The sequence below is a fragment of the Lycorma delicatula genome, chromosome 1, assembly GCF_047948215.1.
Source record: "Lycorma delicatula isolate Av1 chromosome 1, ASM4794821v1, whole genome shotgun sequence".
NCBI lineage: Eukaryota > Metazoa > Arthropoda > Insecta > Hemiptera > Fulgoridae > Lycorma > Lycorma delicatula.
Window position 1 is genome coordinate 43,895,239 of NC_134455.1, and position 22,315 is coordinate 43,917,553.

Here is a 22,315-nt window from a genome sequence, read left to right on the forward strand (position 1 = left end):
GTGTTGTGGCAGGTGTGAAGCCGTTGGACATAAAAGCACGAGAGTGGTCGAAGATCAGACAGCTAAAGAAGACGACGTGTATCGACAAAGAAGATCTATCGAGGAAGATAAAAGCGATAGAAGAAGAAGGATATAGTGAGTGGCAGAGAAGGTGGGAAACATCTGATAAAGGTCGATATACGTACGCGATCTTTCCCAAAGTACGGGAAAGATGTAAGAGAAAATGGCTAACGGTTGACCATCACATGACGCAGGCCCCGACCGGCCATGGGGATTTCAATAGCAAGCTTCATGGATTCGGTCTGGTTCCAAGTCCGAATCCATGCGATGTTCAACCGTCATCGGTAACTTAATTTTAATGGGGAATTATTGATTCCTGTAGCGTGTCGGTGAAAACCTTCCCGGAAACAATGGCTGCCATCAGCCAATAAAGCTCCAAGCGCTTAAATGGTGGACAGGCACTAGCTGGCAAACAGCGACCGAGGCGTGGCGGCTTAAATTGCCGTCTTTTAATATGTAACTTGTTTGTTTTAATTGTAACAAGGGGTGCGCCTCCCCGATTTAGTTTTAATGTGACAAGTGAGCGGTAGGGACACATAGGCGGGTGCTGTATGGCGCCCAGCTTAACCGCTCACGCATGATAGGAGCTCATTAGGAGCAATTAGGAAACGAGGTCGCAAATCTGTTTTGAGGCTCAGTAGCCGTTTATTGGCTCAGTACATTTGGTCTATGCTCTAGGGCGACCGAATGGGGTGGTGGCGGGAGAAATGCCAGCTAACCAAATTACCCCACTGATACCCTACTGGGCAGACTGTTCACGGGATGCCTAAGCTGGGGCTGCTTTCCGGCTTGCTGGAAGGTGGCTTTGGTAAGGGTAATCCTGAAACCTGGAAAGGATCCTGGTGAGGTCGGCAGTTATCGACCCATCAGCCTCTTGCCGGTTCTCAGCAAGTTGCTGGAAAGGCTGGTTGTGGAACGGCTCGAGGAAGGCATCGATATGAGCTGTATTCTAAATCGAGGCCAATATGGCTTCATGAAAGGGGTTGGCACCGAGGATTGCATCTTAAATGCTCTTACCGAGGTGGAAAGCGCCGACTGCAAATATGTTTTGGCTATTTTTATTGATATAGAGGCAGCATTTCCTTCTTTGTGTTGGAGTTCTGTCCTCTATGCTTTGGAACGCCGCGATGTTCCCGAAGCCATACAGGCCGTGGTACGAGACTATTTGTCTAACCGTACGGCCCTGTTTAAAGATGCGCAAGAGGCTGATGGGTCGATAACTGCCGACCTCACCAGGATCCTTTCCAGGTTTCAGGATTACCCTTACCAAAGCCACCTTCCAGCAAGCCGGAAAGCAGCCCCAGTTTAGGCATCCCGTGAACAGTCTGCCCAGTGGCTCTCTTATGACAGGCAATAAATGATGGAAAATATCCGGGTCAAGTTGGTCAATCCCCGGTGCCTTCCCTAGTGCCATTCGAGAAACCACTCGGTCTATATCTTCGGGTTCCACGGTCCGAACGCCAGGGAATGGTGTTTCACCCGCCCTAACGCCGATTTCCGCTTCCCCCTTCGGAGCATCTGGAAACAGAGTATCCAGGAACGCCCGGTAAGTCGCCACAGATGTTAATGTGTGGTCACGACCACCTAACCCGCACCGGACACTGGACAACACGTGCAATGGCTTCGGTCGGTAACAAGCCTTCGCGAGCTGCCAGGGATCGCGCTGCAATTCCCGCATGGAGTCTTTCCAAAACTTGAGTTTGGCTTCCTTGATGGCGTGAACATATTCGTTACGGGCGCGCCGGAAGGCCCGCAGACGCTCAGCGCGCACGTCGTTGACAGTGATCCCCGTTAGGGGGCAACGCTGGTATCTTGCCCGAGCGGACCTCACTCTTGCGCGCAGCACACTAAGGTCAGAGGACCACCATTTCTTGCCGGGCCTCCGTCTGCCTTCCACAGACGACCCCCCGGAAAATGGGGTCATGACGGCTCCAGGCACGCTAAGATCAGCGGACTGGCTGCTTGTGACGGGTCCGTCCATTGGCCTAGGCCGCCGTAGGACCACGTCGCAACCAGTCTTGATGGCCCGGCCGATTAGCTCCGCCATCAATTCCACCTCCTCCCTCGACTCCATGCTCCACCTCAACCCCTGCAATGCAGCATCGCACACCCGCCTAAGCCTGTGTCGATCCAGGCCCCTTAGGTTGTAGCGACCTGGATTTGGTGCCCTTGGACCGCCTCCGTAAGCGATTTCATAGGTTATAAGCCTATGATCGCTCACACTGGCCTCGGGCCAGACAGTCCAACTACCTATCCTTCGAAGCAAACCACCCGTCACCAAGGTGACGTCTATATAACTCTCTCCCAGTTCGCTGGAGAAAGTTGGTGGTTGCTCCGCATCATTAATCAGGTAGAGGTTACTGGCTTCTGCGAACTGTTCGAGACCAGCGCCTCTGGGGTCTGTGAGTGGTGAACCCCAGGCGGTAGATTTGGCGTTAGCATCCAGGGCAACCAGCACTCTGGTGCCCGGGAGACTGTCCAGAATCCCGCCCAACATCGCCAGCAAGTCATCGATACTCCATCCAAGCTGGAAGTATCCCGACACGAGTACAACATCGAGCGTACCCCTCGTGATCCGCACGACGGTGAATTGCTCATCTGACCACTGGGGCATCCAGAACACACCCAAATCGTCAGAGCCAACCACAATCGCAGAGAGCGGCCGTCCCCCACGAGAATGAATAACTTTCACCCCGTGGAAGCCGACCACCCTATCCGCGACTGCGTACGGCTCCTGGACCAAGAGGACCTCAAGGTTGTACTCCTCAAGGAGCCTCATGGCCTCGGACGTGGCTGCCCGGGAATGATGCAGATTAATCTGCCCCAGGCGTATGCGTTCGAAGTGGAAGATGTCCCCAAGGGCTTCTGACCGTTCAAGCGTCGCCATAAGCTGTGTTGTTAACAGCTCGAGCCCGTGCTATGTCGTACGCCTTACACAACCGACCTCCTACCCTGTGTCCGGCATTACTGCCTTTCACCTGGCAGCAGGCGGCGCACTTGGGTGGCGACGACTTGGCAGGGCAGTTGGTTGCCCTGTGCCCCGGAGCGGCACAGTGGCCACACATCTCCTTTTGCGCTCGGCAACGGAGAGCGGTGTGCCCAAATCCCTGACACTTAAAGCATCGGGCTACTTGAACATGGTCGACAACTCTACAGGCCGTCCACCCAAAAAACAATCTTCCACTGGCCACTAAAACCTGCCGGATCTTTGGCGAGGTCTCGAGTACCCAGTGACTCTTCAGGGATTCCTTTCTCCCCAGCTGCCTGATCACCTTAGTTTCCCTAAGGAAGTCCTCGACGGTCATATCCAACATTGGATTTTGACCGTGGATTGCTGTGAGGATTTCAGGCTCCTCTACCCGCGTTGCCCTTGGCATATCATAAACCAATATCTGAGGCCTCCGCTCGGCTAACAGCTGAGCCTTCAGCCCGTTCTTTACCAGAACTTCTGCCTCCAGCAGTTGTTTCGCCTGCCGCTCATTTACTACCTCCAGAACTACACCATGATCCCTGGTTTTCGTGACCCGGGAAATCTGGAACTTTTCCTTCCTCGGGTCCAGGATCTTCTTTAGGGTTAGCTCCGTCATTGCCGACGAAGCCCCCTGACCAGGTTTGATAGGGACCACCTTTACAGTGGCCCGCTTAATTTTGGCCGGCGCCTGTGCTGGCGGCGGCGGACCTACCCGCTTAGGCGCAGGCGCGGCTGTTATGGAGGCGAAGGAGACAGGCTTCTTTACCTTTTCCTCCACTCTCTTAATTGATTTGTGGAGCTCGCCCAAAGCCTCACCCGTTACCGGCTTGAAACTTCGGACTTCTTCCACTACCTGGTCCACCTTGCCGGATAGTCGACTGACGACTGAATCCAGCGCAAGGTTTGCACCCTGGAGGGCTTCACACTTTAACGCCAGCCCGGTCACCAACAACGTACACTCGCTCAAATAAGAGTCGACTAAGTGGCGCAACTCCACCGCGACTCTAGATTCCTTTTTTGAGGAGATCTTGGCCCACTCAGCCCTCATCTCCTCAATCCGCCCCACACTTCCAGCCCCCGAGGCCTCCCGCCTTTCGACAGGCTTAACCTCCGGTGCCTTAGGCGCAGGAACAGATGTAGCGCCTCCGCTTACCTCCTTCCCAGACTTCGTAGGGCGCCGCACTTCTGACTTGGCGCCCCCCTCTTTGCCTGGTCCTCGCTGGACGGGCCCGGCTTTCGCCTTCACTGGACAGCTCGGAACCGCGGTTTCGGGCAGGATTTCCTGCAATGCCGCAGCACTCGGATGCTCCACTATCCGAGGGGCTTCCGTGACCTCCTTATCGGAGGACCGGGGCCTCGGCGGCGACCTGCCGAGTGACCTCCTCGGCAAGAAGGGGTCACCGGAGACCAGGTCCTTGGCCAAACCGACCAAGTCATCCATGCAACCTCCCCCGGATTGCTCCATCGCAGAATCTAACAATACACCAACTGTGGTGCCACACACTACAACCACAGTTTGTTTGAAACTATCACCTATCACAAGTCCTGGTGAGCGTCAAACCTCTTATACCCCGACGGACCGTCTGTTCGGCAGCCCAATCGAGGAGTCGAAGAATGAAACACTCCTACCACCGGCTAGGTTGGAGCGGAAAACCGCTTCTCGAACCTGCCAGAGGATCTGAAAAAGTTTCTGGCCTCACCAACTACGAAAACGGGGACACGTTGAATACAAAGGAAACGTCCTTATTTGGCTGACAGCAGCACTCCTGCAACACACTACGCCCCCGCTCGGTTAAACTCCTCACAGCAACGTAGGTTGACTAACCGCTGCTGATCGTTGTCAACCCCGACGACGAGAACGTAGAACGCTGTACTTGCAGAATCAAATTGCAACCGGTTGCAGAACACAAGTTTTACAGCACGGGGCCAGAGGCCGAGAAGCGTAGGGTAATTTAGTTAGCTGGCATTTCTCCCGCCACCACCCCATTCGGTCGCCCTAGAGCATAGACCAAATGTACTGTGCCAATAAACGGCTACTGAGCCTCGAAACAGATTTGCGACCTCGTTATCCTAATTGCTCCTAATGAGCTCCTATCTTGCGTGAGCGGTTAAGCTGGGCGCCGTACAGCACCCGCCTATGTGTCCCTACCGCTCACTTGTCACATTAAAACTAAATCGGGGAGGCGCACCCCTTGTTACAATTAAAACAATAAAAGTTACAAGAATTAAAAGACGGCAATTTAAGCCGCCACGCCTCGGTCGCTGTTTGCCAGCTAGTGTCTGTCCACCATTTAAGCGCTTGGAGCTTTATTGGCTGATGGCAGCCATTATTTCTAGGAAGGTTTTCACCGACACGCCACAGGAATCAATTAATCCCCATTAAAATTAGCTTATACTACCGATGACGGTTGAACATCGCAACCTCATCGAGGAACTCCCACACGGTCCGACAATGCGGCTCACGCCACATTGACTCGCCGTTTATGAGCGGCCAGTTTTCCCCCTGACCTCTAAGTTCCAGGGTGGCCCGGTCTCTGGCTCCCCCAAGAGCAGGGCAGTCGAACATTAGGTGTTCGTTCGACTGGACCTCCCCACAGACGCACAACTCATCAGCCGCTAGGCGAAACCTGAACAGATATTGCATCAAATTCACGTGGTTGGTGAGCACTTGGGCACCCGCCGCCCTTAAAAATGAACTTGTGAGGCATACCATCCCCCCAGATCCTGTATAAATCTATACAGAGATCTTCCCTTAGACGTGGTGTGCCATTCATGCTGCCATGCCTCCATCGCGAGGCCCCAAAGCCTCTTCCGCAGGCGGGAAATGGGCAACTGTTCGAAATTTAGACCCGGTGCATTGCGATCACCGTTCCGTTCCGGTTCTAGCCCGGCCCGAAACCGTATCCCAAATACCTCGGTTTCCCGACCTCTTCGCAACTTCCACATGGCTGCTCGAACTTTCACCACTAAATCGATTGGGAGAGCCTTTCCCAATACGGTAGTAGCCTCGTAGGAGGTTGTTTTAAAAACACCAGTGCATACAATTAAGGCTCTGCGCTGGGCACTCCTTAAATTTAGAAGCAGTGCTCTATTTCTATCCAACCTATGCGCCCAAACTGGCGCCGCGTATGCAATCATAGCCTCGAAGACACCTCGGTACACTAAGTACATTTGGCGACCAGAAAGCCCGTAGTCTTTCCGAGCAATCCTTCTAAGTTTGTGCATCACAGAGACGGCGTCCGCCGCAACTTGTCTAATGTGGTTGCTAAAAAGCAACTTATCATCAAACAAAACACCTAGGTACTTATGAACCCTTACTCGGCTGATTACACAGCCTTTATACTTAATGTGGGGGTTTCGACTGCATGATAATTTGTCTGCGCCCTTTAGAAGCATAAACTTCGTCTTGGGCACAGAAATCTTTAAATTTTGCATGTCCATCCAGCCTTCGGCGGTTGACAAGGCCGCCTGCGCTCTACTTTCCAGCTGTGGTCGTGAATTTCCACGAACTAAAAGGAGACAGTCATCGGCGAAAGCCTGGGCCGTGACTCCTTCTGGGAATGTCAACCCCAGAAATCCATCGAACACCAGGTTCCACAGCAGGGGACCGAGAACGGAACCCTGCGGGCTTCCCCTGGGGACGGATCTTTCCACAACTAGGTGCGCATCTTTAAACAGGGCCGTACGGTTAGACAAATAGTCTCGTACCACGGCCTGTATGGCTTCGGGAACATCGCGGCGTTCCAAAGCATAGAGGACAGAACTCCAACACAAAGAAGGAAATGCTGCCTCTATATCAATAAAAATAGCCAAAACATATTTGCAGTCGGCGCTTTCCACCTCGGTAAGAGCATTTAAGATGCAATCCTCGGTGCCAACCCCTTTCATGAAGCCATATTGGCCTCGATTTAGAATACAGCTCATATCGATGCCTTCCTCGAGCCGTTCCACAACCAGCCTTTCCAGCAACTTGCCGAGAACCGGCAAGAGGCTGATGGGTCGATAACTGCCGACCTCACCAGGATCCTTTCCAGGTTTCAGGATTACCCTTACCAAAGCCACCTTCCAGCAAGCCGGAAAGCAGCCCCAGTTTAGGCATCCCGTGAACAGTCTGCCCAGTGGCTCTCTTATGACAGGCAATAAATGATGGAAAATATCCGGGTCAAGTTGGTCAATCCCCGGTGCCTTCCCTAGTGCCATTCGAGAAACCACTCGGTCTATATCTTCGGGTTCCACGGTCCGAACGCCAGGGAATGGTGTTTCACCCGCCCTAACGCCGATTTCCGCTTCCCCCTCCGGAGCATCTGGAAACAGAGTATCCAGGAACGCCCGGTAAGTCGCCACAGATGTTAATGTGTGGTCACGACCACCTAACCCGCACCGGACACTGGACAACACGTGCAATGGCTTCGGTCGGTAACAAGCCTTCGCGAGCTGCCAGGGATCGCGCTGCAATTCCCGCATGGAGTCTTTCCAAAACTTGAGTATGGCTTCCTTGATGGCGTGAACATATTCGTTACGGGCGCGCCGGAAGGCCCGCAGACGCTCAGCGCGCACGTCGTTGACAGTGATCCCCGTTAGGGGGCAACGCTGGTATCTTGCCCGAGCGGACCTCACTCTTGCGCGCAGCACACTAAGGTCTCCGACGGGGAGTCTTATTCTTTAAGACTTTGGGGGTTGGCGTCCCCACGGGCCTAGCCCCCGCAGCTTTTCTTCCCACTATACAATGAGCTGCGGAACACTTTACATTTTACACATATACTACACCAAGAACACTACATAAATTACAACATACACACATACACAATTACACAACAACAACCTACACTGATATTTCTTACATTTACACTCGGTGGTGTTGCGACATCTTACGAAACGCAACCGTAAGCCAAGGTGGGAACAAATCGTGCCGATGGGTGAATGGCTCTACGTAGTGAGTCCCGAACGATGTCCTCTGGGCACCAGGGCGAACCCAGTTGTATTTAGCTCTAACTCCAGTACGCGTGCGCTCTGCTGGAGTGGTCCATTTTTCGCCGGTACTCGTGGGACCAAAATTTCAGTTCCAACAATTAACACAATGATGGTTGGTGGTCCATCTGAAAAAACCACCAATTCAAGTCTTGCGAAGAGACCTCGATCAGCTTCGTCTGACGAGGATAAAAGTCCTACAAAAGAGAAAGAATCAAAATATAAAAATATTAGATTCGTTGTTCTCAAAAATAGTCAGGAAGGTGGCTCCCTTCAAAAGGTCTCACCGTTTTTAATAAACAAAACCATAACAGGTGCAAGTGGCTCCCCGAAGAATATCAGGAAATTACGCGACGGATCGATTCTGGTTGAAACATTCAACGATGAGCAGAGTCGATCTATCTTACGTCTCCGTAGTATGGGTGGCATAAATATAAGCGCAGAATGCCACAAAACGCTAAATACGAGCCGGGGTGTAATTTTTTGTAGAGACCTTCTGGATATAGATATCTCTGAAATAGTTGACGAGCTGTGCCACCAAGATGTTGTTGAGGTGAAACGTATAATGAAACGGCAGAACGGAACAGAAGAACCGACACCGTCTCTTATATTAACATTCAGTCTCCCTGTTCCACCAGAAAAGATCAAAGTGGGTTACCTCTCGGTTCGGGTACGACCATTCATACCCAACCCACGGCGATGTTTCAGATGCCAAGGTTTTGGTCATACTACAACATCTTGCACGAAAACTGAGATCTGTGCTCGATGTGGTAAAGAAGGTCACAACGACACTAACTGCGAAGAAAGTGAAAAATGTGCAAACTGCAGTGGTCCACATACAGCCCGCTCCCGAGATTGCCCAACTTTTAAAGAAGAAAAGGCAATTCTCAAAATCTGTACGGAGCAAAAACGATCTTTTCCGGCTGCACGTAGAGAATATAAAAAGATAAACAACTCACGGAACCTGGTTAAACCAGACGTATCTTTTGCCACCGCTACAACTAAACAAATTCCTACAAATGCTAATAATCAGCAGTGCGGATCCTGCAATGAGCTTAAAAAACTTGTTCAGATGCTATCTGATCAAGTAGCTTCACTTACAGCCACTATCTCAGAGCTGACAAAAATGAATAAAAAGTCCTCCATCGCAGCTAGTGAATCAAACAGTATGATACATACGAAAGTTCCTATTCCCAAAATCGTACCGCCACGAATAGCGACTATCACAGCTGGCAGTAAGCCACCTAATAAGCTCCCCATAAAGGGAACCCACGTAACTATCTCTTCTGGGATGTCAACTACAGCATCCCATTCAAATAAATCTCCTCCACCATCTCCTCATATACTGGAGGATATGGTTGAAGAACCACCCGACCCTAGGGCATCGGAGTTCTTTAAAATAAAAAATTCAAAAAATAAAAACCGAATCACGTACAACTAATTTTTATATAGTTTCCGAAATTTATTTTTTTATTTGCTTTTTACACTTATGATCATTATTCAGTGGAATGTTAGAGGTATTCGGTCCCGCATTGAAGATATTAGAGTACTGGCGCACACACATGATCCACTAATCATGTGTTTCCAGGAAACTCACCTCCTACAACATGACCGAATTACATTTAGAGGATACTTCTGCGAGAGATACGACTGCCTAGTAGACAGTAGGGAGAGTGGTGGAGTAGCGATTTTCATGAAGAATGGGGTGTCAGCTACAAGAATTCAACTAACCACTGTCATTCCTGCTATTGCAGTAAAGGTCACTATTCCCTTCAAATTGCATATCTGCAATCTGTATCTCTCACCGAACACTGTGTTCAGTGCTTTAGATGTCTCAAATCTCCTTACACAAATACCATCTCCATCGTTAATAGTAGGAGACTTCAATGCCCATCATATTTCCTGGGGCTCAACCTTCTGCTCCACTCGAGGAAATATGATAAACAGATTGAGACAAGATTTTGACCTTTGCCTACTGAATAATGGATCACACACATTTATGTCCTTATCAACTGGTGCTGTATCTAACCTTGATCTTTCCATATGCTCACCGAATGTACTCCCTCATTTTAATTGGTCGATTTGTGATGACTATCACGGCAGTGATCATAGACCAATTATTATTAGTTTCGGTGTAGACTGCGAGATTAAAAGAATGCCACGGAGATGGATTGTTGAAAAGGCAGATTGGAACGGATACTGTAAAGCATTCCAATCTCAGTATGACGATGGAGCGAACATCCTCGACCAATATTCTTCTTTTACGTCCATGATACTTAAGAATGCCAACAGATATATCCCACAAACATCGGGTAATTCTAGACGTCCTTTCGTTCCATGGTGGAACGATGAATGCAAAATTGCTATTAGGAATCGACGGCAGGCACTACGTAAATTTAATCGTAGGCCCACAACAGAACATCTAAATTTATACCGCAGGGCTAGAGCGGTGTGCCGTCGAGTATTCTTGGACGCTAAGAGGAATTCATGGACGAAATACGTGAGCACTATCTCACGCACTACTTCCACGTCTACTGTATGGAAGAAAATTCGTGCAATCTTCGGATCACCGAAACAATCTATTCTTGGTCTTAGCAAGTCGTCAGCGAATAGAGAGCATGAGACAGGAGCCTGAACACATTTGGTAATATCATTTATGGCTACAGAAAATAAGGTGGCACTTAATACACTACCTTGGGGCACTCCATTCTCTAAGATGACACTATCTGAGAGCAAATCATCTACACGAACACGAGCCGTTCGGTGATTTATGAATCCCCGGATAAAAGCAAGCATATTGCCCTTGATTCCCCATTTTTGGAGAGTGTTAAGAATACCACGTCGCCAGGCTGTATCATACGCCTTTTTTATATCAAAGAAGATAGCGACGAGGTGTTGCCGATTGAGGAAAGCGTTTTGTATGGCTGTTTCTAGTGACACTAAATGGTCAATGGAAGATCGTCCTTGTCGAAAACCACACTGTTCTGGAGATAGAAAGCCATGTTTCTCCAAGTACCATGTAAGTCTGCGGTTTACCATTCTCTCCATTATTTTACACAAAACGCTTGTTAATGAAATAGGGCGATAGCTTGAGGGGTTCTTCTGGTCTTTACCAGGTTTTAGTACTGGTATAATAAATGCTTCTGACCAGCCGGGTGGGAAGACTTGTTCGGAGAATAAACCGTTGAAAATATTCAAAAGTTGTTGTAGTGCCGAATTAGGAAGGTGTGAAAGCATGGAAAGGCGAATGTTGTCCGGTCCAGGGGAAGTGTCCCGTGAATTTTTAAGTGCATGTAACAATTCTTTAAATACGAATGGAGTGTTTAATTCACCAACCGAATCTTTTTTTTTTTTTTTTTTTTTTTTTGTCTTCAGTCATTTGACTGGTTTGATGCAGCTCTCCAAGATTCCCTATCTAGTGCTAGTCGTTTCATTTCAGTATACCCTCTACATCCTACATCCCCAACAATTTGTTTTACATACTCCAAACGTGGCCTGCCTACACAATTTTTCCCTTCTACCTGTCCTTCCAATATTAAAGCGACTATTCCAGGATGCCTTAGTATGTGGCCTATAAGTCTGTCTCTTCTTTTAACTATATTCTTCCAAATGCTTCTTTCTTCATCTATTTGCCGCAATACCTCTTCATTTGTCACTTTATCCACCCATCTGATTTTTAACATTCTCCTATAGCACCACATTTCAAAAGCTTCTAATCTTTTCTTCTCAGATACTCCGATTGTCCAAGTTTCACTTCCATATAAAGCGACACTCCAAACATACACTTTCAAAAATCTTTTCCTGACATTTAAATTCATTTTTGATGTAAACAAATTATATTTCTTACTGAAGGCTCGTTTAGCTTGTGCTATTCGGCATTTTATATCGCTCCTGCTTCGTCCATCTTTAGTAATTTTACTTCCCAAATAACAAAATTCTTCTACCTCCATAATCTTTTCTCCTCCTATTTTCACATTCAGGGTTCCATCTTTGTTATTTCTACTACATTTCATTACTTTTGTTTTGTTCTTGTTTATTTTCATGCGATAGTTCTTGCGTAGGACTTCATCTATGCCATTCATTGTTTCTTCTAAATCCTTTTTACTCTCGGCTAGAATTACTATATCATCAGCAAATCGTAGCATCTTTATCTTTTCACCTTGTACTGTTACTCCGAATCTAAATTGTTCTTTAATATCATTAACTGCTAGTTCCATGTAAAGATTAAAAAGTAACGGAGATAGGGAACATCCTTGTCGGACTCCCTTTCTTATTAGGGCTTCTTTCTTATGTTCTTCAATTGTTATTGTTGCTGTTTGGTTCCTGTACATGTTAGCAATTGTTCTTCTATCTCTGTATTTGAACCCTAATTTTTTTAAAATGCTGAACATTTTATTCCAATCTACGTTATCGAAAGCCTTTTCTAGGTCTATAAACGCCAAGTATGTTGGTTTGTTTTTCTTTAATCTTCCTTCTACTATTAATCTGAGGCCTAAAATTGCTTCCCTTGTCTCTACACTTTTCCTGAAACCAAATTGGTCTTCTCCTAACACTTCTTCCACTCTCCTCTCAATTCTTCTGTATAAAATTCTAGCTAAGATTTTTGATGCATGACTAGTTAAACTAATTGTTCTGTATTCTTCACATTTATCTGCCCCTGCTTTCTTTGGTATCATAACTATAACACTTTTTTTGAAGTCTGACGGAAATTCCCCTTTTTCATAAATATTACACACCAGTTTGTATAATCTATCAATCGCTTCCTCACCTGCACTGCGCAGTAATTCTACAGGTATTCCGTCTATTCCAGGAGCCTTTCTGCCATTTAAATCTTTTAATGCTCTCTTAAATTCAGATCTCAGTATTGTTTCTCCCATTTCATCCTACTCAACTTCCTCTTCTTCCTCTATAACACCATTTTCTAATTCATTTCCTCCGTATAACTCTTCAATATATTCCACCCATCTATCGACTTTACCTTTCGTATTATATATTGGTGTACCATCTTTGTTTAACACATTATTAGATTTTAATTTATGTACCCCAAAATTTTCCTTAACTTTCCTGTATGCTCCGTCAATTTTACCAATGTTCATTTCTCTTTCCACTTCTGAACACTTTTCTTTAATCCACTCTTCTTTCGCCAGTTTGCATTTACTATTTATAGCATTTCTTAATTGCCGATAGTTCCTTTTACTTTCTTCATCATTAGCATTCTTATATTTTCTACGTTCATCCATCAGCTGCAATATATCGTCTGAAACCCAAGGTTTTCTACCAGTTCTCTTTATTCCGCCTAAGTTTGCTTCAGCTGATTTAAGAATTTCCTTTTTAACATTCTCCCATTCTTCTTCTACATTTTCTACCATATCTTTTTTACTCAGACCTCTTGCGATGTCCTCCTCAAAAATCTTCTTTACCTCCTCTTCCTCAAGCTTCTCTAAATTCCACCGATTCATCTGACAACTTTTCTTCAGGTTTTTAAACCCCAATCTACATTTCATTATCACCAAATTATGGTCGCTATCAATGTCTGCTCCAGGGTAAGTTTTGCAGTCAACGAGTTGATTTCTAAATCTTTGCTTAACCATGATATAATCTATCTGATACCTTCCAGTATCGCCTGGCTTTTTCCAAGTGTATATTCTTCTATTATGATTTTTAAATTGGGTGTTGGCAATTACTAAATTATACTTCGTGCAAAATTCTATAAGTCGGTCCCCTCTTTCATTCCTTTTGCCCAGCCCATATTCACCCACTATATTTCCTTCCTTGCCTTTTCCAATGCTTGCATTCCAATCTCCAACTATTATTAAATTTTCATCTCCCTTTACGTGTTTAATTGCTTCATCAATCTCTTCGTATACACACTCTACCTCATCATCATCATGGGCGCTTGTAGGCATATAAACGTTAACAATCGTTGTCGGTTTAGGTTTTGATTTTATCCTTATTACAATGATTCTATCGCTATGCGTTTTGAAATACTCCACTCTCCTCCCTATCTTCTTGTTCATCACGAAACCTACTCCTGCCTGCCCATTATTTGACGCTGAGTTAATTACTCTAAAATCACCTGACCAAAAGTCGCCTTCCTCTTCCCACCGAACCTCACTAATTCCTACTATATCCACATTCACCCTATCCATTTCCCTTTTTAAATTTTCTAGCCTACCAACCTTTTTTAAGCTTCTAACATTCCACGCTCCGACTCGTAGAATGTTATTTTTTAATTTTCTGGTGACCCCTTCCTTAGTAGTCCCCACCCGGAGATCCGAACGGGGGACTATTTTACCTCCGGAATATTTTACCAAGGAAGGCGCCTCCATTGTTGCTATGTGAAAATGCAGAGAGCCACATTTTCTTGGAAAAAAAGCAGCTGTAGTTTTCCATTGCTTTCAGCTGCGCAGTACTCAGAGGACTGAGTGATGTTGATACGGCCGTTTAAGTCATTGTGACTCACGCCCCTAACAACTACTGAAAGAGCTGCTGCCCTCTTTCAGGAATCATTCCTTAGTCTGGCTCTCAACAGATACCTCTCCGATATGGTTGCACCTTCGGTCCAGCTACTCTGTATCCCTGAGCACTCAAGCCCCTTCACCAACGGCAAGGTCTCATGATTCATAGAGGAGGCCAACCGAATCACCAATGTTTAACGACAACACCTCCATTTGTATGTTGTACCGTTGAAAATCGTTATTATATGATGAGGTGAGAGACACCGAGCGGAAAGATTTTGCTAGACTATTTGCCACTTCCGAGGATGATGAAAGGAGTTCTCCTTCATCAATAAGACCAAGAATAGATTGTTTCGGTGATCCGAAGATTGCACGAATTTTCTTCCATACAGTAGACGTGAAAGTAGTGCGTGAGATAGTGCTCACGTATTTCGTCCATGAATTCCTCTTAGCGTCCAAGAATACTCGACGGCACACCGCTCTAGCCCTGCGGTATAAATTTAGATGTTCTGTTGTGGGCCTACGATTAAATTTACGTAGTGCCTGCCGTCGATTCCTAATAGCAATTTTGCATTCATCGTTCCACCATGGAACGAAAGGACGTCTAGGATTACCCGATGTTTGTGGGATATATCTGTTGGCATTCTTAAGTATCATGGACGTAAAAGAAGAATATTGGTCGAGGATGTTAGCTCCATCATCATACTGAGATTGGAATGCTTTACAGTATCCGTTCCAATCTGCCTTTTCAACAATCCATCTCCGTGGCATTCTTTTAATCTCGCAGTCTACACCGAAACTAATAATAATTGGTCTATGATCACTGCCGTGATAGTCATCACAAATCGACCAATTAAAATGAGGGAGTACATTCGGTGAGCATATGGAAAGATCAAGGTTAGATACAGCACCAGTTGATAAGGACATAAATGTGTGTGATCCATTATTCAGTAGGCAAAGGTCAAAATCTTGTCTCAATCTGTTTATCATATTTCCTCAAGTGGAGCAGAAGGTTGAGCCCCAGGAAATATGATGGGCATTGAAGTCTCCTACTATTAACGATGGAGATGGTATTTGTGTAAGGAGATTTGAGACGTCTAAAGCACTGAACACAGTGTTCGGTGAGAGATACAGATTGCAGATATGCAATTTGAAGGGAATAGTGACCTTTACTGCAATAGCAGGAATGACAGTGGTTAGTTGAATTCTTGTAGCTGACACCCCATTCTTCATGAAAATCGCTACTCCACCACTCTCCCTACTGTCTACTAGGCAGTCGTATCTCTCGCAGAAGTATCCTCTAAATGTAATTCCGTCATGTTGTAGGAGGTGAGTTTCCTGGAAACACATGATTAGTGGATCATGTGTGTGCGCCAGTACTCTAATATCTTCAATGCGGGACCGAATACCTCTAACATTCCACTGAATAATGTTCATAAGTGTAAAAAGCAAATAAAAAAAAATAAATTTCGGAAACTAAATAAAAATTAGTTGTACGTGATTCGGTTTTTCTTTTTTGAATTTTTTATTTTAAAGAACTCCGATGACCTAGGGTCGGGTGGTTCTTCAACCATATCCTCCAGTATATGAGGAGATGGTGGAGGAGATTTATTTGAATGGGATGCTGTAGTTGACATCCCAGAAGAGATAGTTACGTGGGTTCCCTTTATGGGGAGCTTATTAGGTGGCTTACTGCCAGCTGTGATAGTCGCTATTCGTGGCGGTACGATTTTGGGAATAGGAACTTTCGTATGTATCATACTGTTTGATTCACTAGCTGCGATGGAGGACTTTTTATTCATTTTTGTCAGCTCTGAGATAGTGGCTGTAAGTGAAGCTACTTGATCAGATAGCATCTGAACAAGTTTTTTAAGCTCATTGCAGGATCCGCACTGCTGATTATTAGCATTTGTAGGAATTTGTTTAGTTGTAGCGGTGGCAAAAGATACGTCTGGTTTAACCAGGTTCCGTGAGTTGTTTATCTTTTTATATTCTCTACGTGCAGCCGGAAAAGATCGTTTTTGCTCCGTACAGATTTTGAGAATTGCCTTTTCTTCTTTAAAAGTTGGGCAATCTCGGGAGCGGGCTGTATGTGGACCACTGCAGTTTGCACATTTTTCACTTTCTTCGCAGTTAGTGTCGTTGTGACCTTCTTTACCACATCGAGCACAGATCTCAGTTTTCGTGCAAGATGTTGTAGTATGACCAAAACCTTGGCATCTGAAACATCGCCGTGGGTTGGGTATGAATGGTCGTACCCGAACCGAGAGGTAACCCACTTTGATCTTTTCTGGTGGAACAGGGAGACTGAATGTTAATATAAGAGACGGTGTCGGTTCTTCTGTTCCGTTCTGCCGTTTCATTATACGTTTCACCTCAACAACATCTTGGTGGCACAGCTCGTCAACTATTTCAGAGATATCTATATCCAGAAGGTCTCTACAAAAAATTACACCCCGGCTCGTATTTAGCGTTTTGTGGCATTCTGCGCTTATATTTATGCCACCCATACTACGGAGACGTAAGATAGATCGACTCTGCTCATCGTTGAATGTTTCAACCAGAATCGATCCGTCGCGTAATTTCCTGATATTCTTCGGGGAGCCACTTGCACCTGTTATGGTTTTGTTTATTAAAAACGGTGAGACCTTTTGAAGGGAGCCACCTTCCTGACTATTTTTGAGAACAACGAATCTGATATTTTTATATTTTGATTTTAAGAAATTCTGTTCAGTAGGACTTTTATCCTCGTCAGACGAAGCTGATCGAGGTCTCTTCGCAAGACTTAAAATGGTGGTTTTTTCAGATGTACCACCAACCATCATAGTGTTTATTATTGGAACTGAAATTTTGGTCCCACGAGTACCGGCGAAAAATGGACCACTCCAGCAGAGCGCACGCGTACTGGAGCTAGAGCTAAATACAACTGGGTTCGCCCTGGTGCCCAGAGGACATCGTTCGAGACTCACTACGTAGAGCCATTCACCCATCGGCACGATTTGTTCCCACCTTGGGTTACGGTTGCGTTTCGTAAGATGTCGCAACACCACCGAGTGTAAATGTAAGAAATATCAGTGTAGGTTGTTGTTGTGTAATTGTGTATGTGTGTATGTTGTAATTTATGTAGTGTTCTTGGTGTAGTATATGTGTAAAATGTAAAGTGTTCCGCAGCTCATTGTATAGTGGGAAAAAAAGCTGCGGAGGCTAGGCCCGTGGGGACGCCAACCCCCAAAGTCTTAAAGAATAAGACTCCCCGTCGGGGATTCTTGGTCTTATTGATGAAGGAGAACTCCTTTCATCATCCTCGGAAGTGGCAAATAGTCTAGCAAAATCTTTCCGCTCGGTGTCTCTCACCTCATCATATAATAACGATTTTCAACGGTACAAGATACAAATGGAGGTGTTGTCGTTAAACGTTGGTGATTCGGTTGGTGAATTAAACACTCCATTCGTATTTAAAGAATTGTTACATGCACTTAAAAATTCACGGGACACTTCCCCTGGACCGGACAACATTCGCCTTTCCATGCTTTCACACCTTCCTAATTCGGCACTACAACAACTTTTGAATATTTTCAACGGTATATTCTCCGAACAAGTCTTCCCACCTGGCTGGTCAGAAGCATTTATTATACCAGTACTAAAACCTGGTAAAGACCAAACGAACCCCTCAAGCTATCGCCCTATTTCATTAACAAGCGTGTTGTGTAAAATAATGGAGAGAATGGTAAACCGCAGACTTACATGGTACTTGGAGAAACATGGCTTTCTATCTCCAGAACAGTGTGGTTTTCGACAAGGACGATCTTCCATTGACCATTTAGTGTCACTAGAAACAGCCATACAAAACGCTTTCCTCAATCGGCAACACCTCGTCGCTATCTTCTTTGATATAAAAAAGGCGTATGATACAGCCTGGCGACGTGGTATTCTTAACACTCTCCAAAAATGGGGAATCAAGGGCAATATGCTTGCTTTTATCCGGGGATTCATAAATCACCGAACGGCTCGTGTTCGTGTAGATGATTCGCTCTCAGATAGTGTCATCTTGGAGAATGGAGTGCCCCAAGGTAGTGTATTAAGTGCCACCTTATTTTCTGTAGCCATAAATGATATTACCAAATGTGTTCAGGCTCCTGTCTCATGCTCTCTATTCGCTGACGACTTTGCTATCTACATTGCAAGCCGTTCGGCACCTACAGCAGAGAGACTACTGCAGAACACTATATATCACCTTGAAGCTTGGTCCAGGATTACTGGTTTCACATTTTCATCCGAAAAAACAAAATGTGTAGTTTTTTCTCGGCTGCGAAACCCTTCTATTCCGCAAATTTTTCTGAACGGTGAGACTATTACTATCTCTAATTACGTTAAGTTTTTAGGTTTAATTTTTGATAGTCGTCTTACTTGGGTCAAACATTTAAAAGAATTGAAAACAAAATGTTCCAAAATTTTAGATATGATGCGAGTCCTTACTAACACCAAGTGGGGAGCCGATAGATCATGTATGATACATTTTTACTATTCCTTTGTTCGCTCCCGTTTAGATTACGGTTGTGTGGCCTACTCATCAGCTCGTCAAACCGTGCTTAAAATGCTGGATAGTGTACATCATGCTTTCCTTCGGCTTGCCACAGGCGCGTTTAGATCAAGTCCTGTCGCAAGCTTACTTGTAGACTGTGGTGAACCATCACTTTGGGATAGACGAGACCAGCTCTTATTATCTTATTTTGCTCGTCTCAGAGGACAGCCAAATCACCCGGTTCTTGAGTCAGTCCTTAAAAATCCTAATCTAGGAAAGTATGAGGATCATCCACGTCGTACTGCACCTGTAGGTATCCGTACCTGGCGTCTGCTGCAGCATATAAATGTTGACACACCGTCACTCTTTCCTATGTACCCTTGCTCATATCCTCCATGGGGAATAAACCTCATAAATTTTAATTTTGACCTGACTACATGTAATAAACAATCAACACCATCTATCGTCTTTCAGCAGATGTTTCAGTGTGTTCTCTCCAAGGCGAAACCAGACGCGGTTGTATACACTGATGGATCGAAACAAAACGATACGGTTGGGTGTGCTTTTGTTGTCAATGAGAGAACTTATATGTTTGGTCTCCCCAGTATTACGAGTGTGTTTACCGCTGAACTATATGCTATAAATAAGGCTCTAAACATCATTAACCCTAAATATAGAAAAATTCTTATTTGCAGTGACTCGTGTAGTGCTCTCCAAGCCTTAAAAAACTTTTACTCCAAACATCCTATCGTCATTGAAATTTACAACGCAATCGCTGAGTTGAATAATCGCAACACAGAATTAAGTTTTTGCTGGGTCCCTAGCCACGTAGGGATTCCAGGTAATGAACATGCGGATTCCGCTGCCAAAGAAGCATGTAACCAGCCTCCTTTCACCACCCGAGTTGCTACTTCTGATTTCATTAACTATGTAAAACAATTATTAAGAACAAGGTGGCAAGGTGATTGGACAGCTACTGTTAATAATAAACTCCGTCAGATTAAAGATTCTGTGTTACCATGGAACTCCTCATACAGAAAACCCCGGCGTGAGGAAGTAGTACTCTGTCGATTGCGGATAGGACACACGAGAGTCACACACGAGTACCTGTTTACAAGAGGACAACCACCTCTATGCGCAAGATGCAACTGCCGCGTGACTGTGCGCCACATACTCGTGGACTGCATATGTTATGCGGCATTGCGTCGTAAATTTAAAATTCCTAGTAACATCCATGGTATCTTGCGTGACGATAAGGAGGTTTTAAACCGCATGTTTATATTTTTACGTAGTATAGGGTTAATGCAAAAAATTTAATAAGTATGTATTCTTTAGTAATTGTATGTATTGTCCTATGTATTGTTTTGTTATCCGAGTAGGGAGCCTTTTACACTCCCTATCGGATTTTTTTTGTTTTTTTTTGTATGTTTTTTAAATTCGTCTGTGATATTAGTTATAAGATTTTTGTGATATTAGTTTTAAGTTTTATCTCCTTTTTTAGTTTTAAGTTTTATTTATTTTTAATGATAGTTTTTAACATAGTTTTAAGTTTTATTTATTTTTAATATGATAGTTTTTAACATAGCTTTAAGTTTTATTTATTTTTAATGTGATAGTTTTTAATAGAGTTTTAAGTTACATATTAGTGTTTTTGTTATCCGAGAATGGGCCTTTTACACCCATTCCGGATTTTGTTTCTGTGATAGTAGTTTTAAGTTTTAATTTTATCTAAAAAACTAAAATTATTTTTATTTATTTATTTATGTATTTATTTATCTTTTTATTTATTTTCCGGGCGATGATAACGTTCAACCGTTTTTCGCCCTCAAAAAAAAAAAAAAAAAAAAAAAAAAAAAAAAAAAAAAAAAAAACGACAGCCCGCCTGCATGGCCAACAAAAAAAAAGAAGTTAAACATCGGTGTATGCCCAACGGCGACAGAGTCCTAGAAAATGTTTTCAAGCCGGACAATGACAAATTCTCCGCAGTAAAAGACTACGACATCCCGCCTAAACCGTGAATGGCCAACAAAAAAAAAGTTAAAGAAACGTGCATGCCCAACGGCGACAGAGTCCGAGAAAATACTTTTAACGTGGACAAGTGTCATTTCTCCGCAGTAAAAGACCAAGACATCCCGCCTAAACCGTGCATGGCCAACAAAAAAAAAGTTAAAGAAACGTGCATGCCCAACGGCGACAGAGTCCGAGAAAATACTTTTAATGTGGACAAGTGTCAATTCTCCGCAGTAAAAAGACTACGACAGCCTGGCCTGCCAAACTGTGCATGACCAACAAGAAAAAATTTCAAAGAAACGTGCATGCCCAACACAAGATGTTCTCCTTCCAGCGCAGGAAATTGAAAATCTCCTTCTAAAAAACAAAGTTTTTGTCGCAACAAGGACGGCCGGGAGCAGCAGTCTTATCCCGTAACAATTCTCTACGATTGTCAGTCAGGCGAACGACTAAAATAGTTTTCGGTTTTAACGAAAAAAATTATAAGTCGTAACCAGACATCTCACGCCGGCCCAAGCGTGTTAATCGTTAAAAAAATTTTTAACGAAAAAAAAATTACTTGCATATGCATCACGCATACCAAGTAAAATAGAGAATGTTAAACAAGACCGTCCGCCTAAGCGGCCAGCCGACCGCAGTCTCCCGACTAGGCAAAATTCACTTTCGTCTCGGCGTGTACGCATCCGCTCAGCGGCTGTTTACGTACACTGCCGCGCGGGGGAGCTCGTCCAGCTAACAGGACGAATCCCCCAAGCTAAGGGCTGAGTCTCAACAGATCGCAGCGTGGCAACTGCTCTACCGGACACAACACCCCGCTCGGTACCTAAGTCGTCTACAGACGATTCCGAGTCCCGACATCGAACTCCCCGTAGGGCTACCAATGTTACGCCGTTCGGCGGGGCAGGGACTGGCGGGGGCATGATCCCGCCGCCCTGCTCTGCGCCGCGGCCATTGGGCTTGCGACGCGCGCCCCGCGAGGCGCTACGCCTAATAAAGTAGCATATTAATCGAGCCTTTCGACTCTCGGGACTCCTGGTGATATCGTCGCAACCTTGCCTAGACGGGATTCGGCCTTAGAGGCGTTCAGGCATAATCCCACGGATGGTAGCTTCGCACCATCGGCCGCTCGACCGAGTGCGTGAACCAAATGTCCGAACCTGCGGTTCCTCTCGTACTGAGCAGGATTACTATCGCAACGACGTGTCATCAGTAGGGTAATTTGGTTAACTGGCATTTCTCCCACCACCACCCCATTCGGTCGCCCTAGAGCATAGACCAAATGTTCCGTGCCAAGAACGGCTACTGAGCCTCGAACAGTTTAGCGAC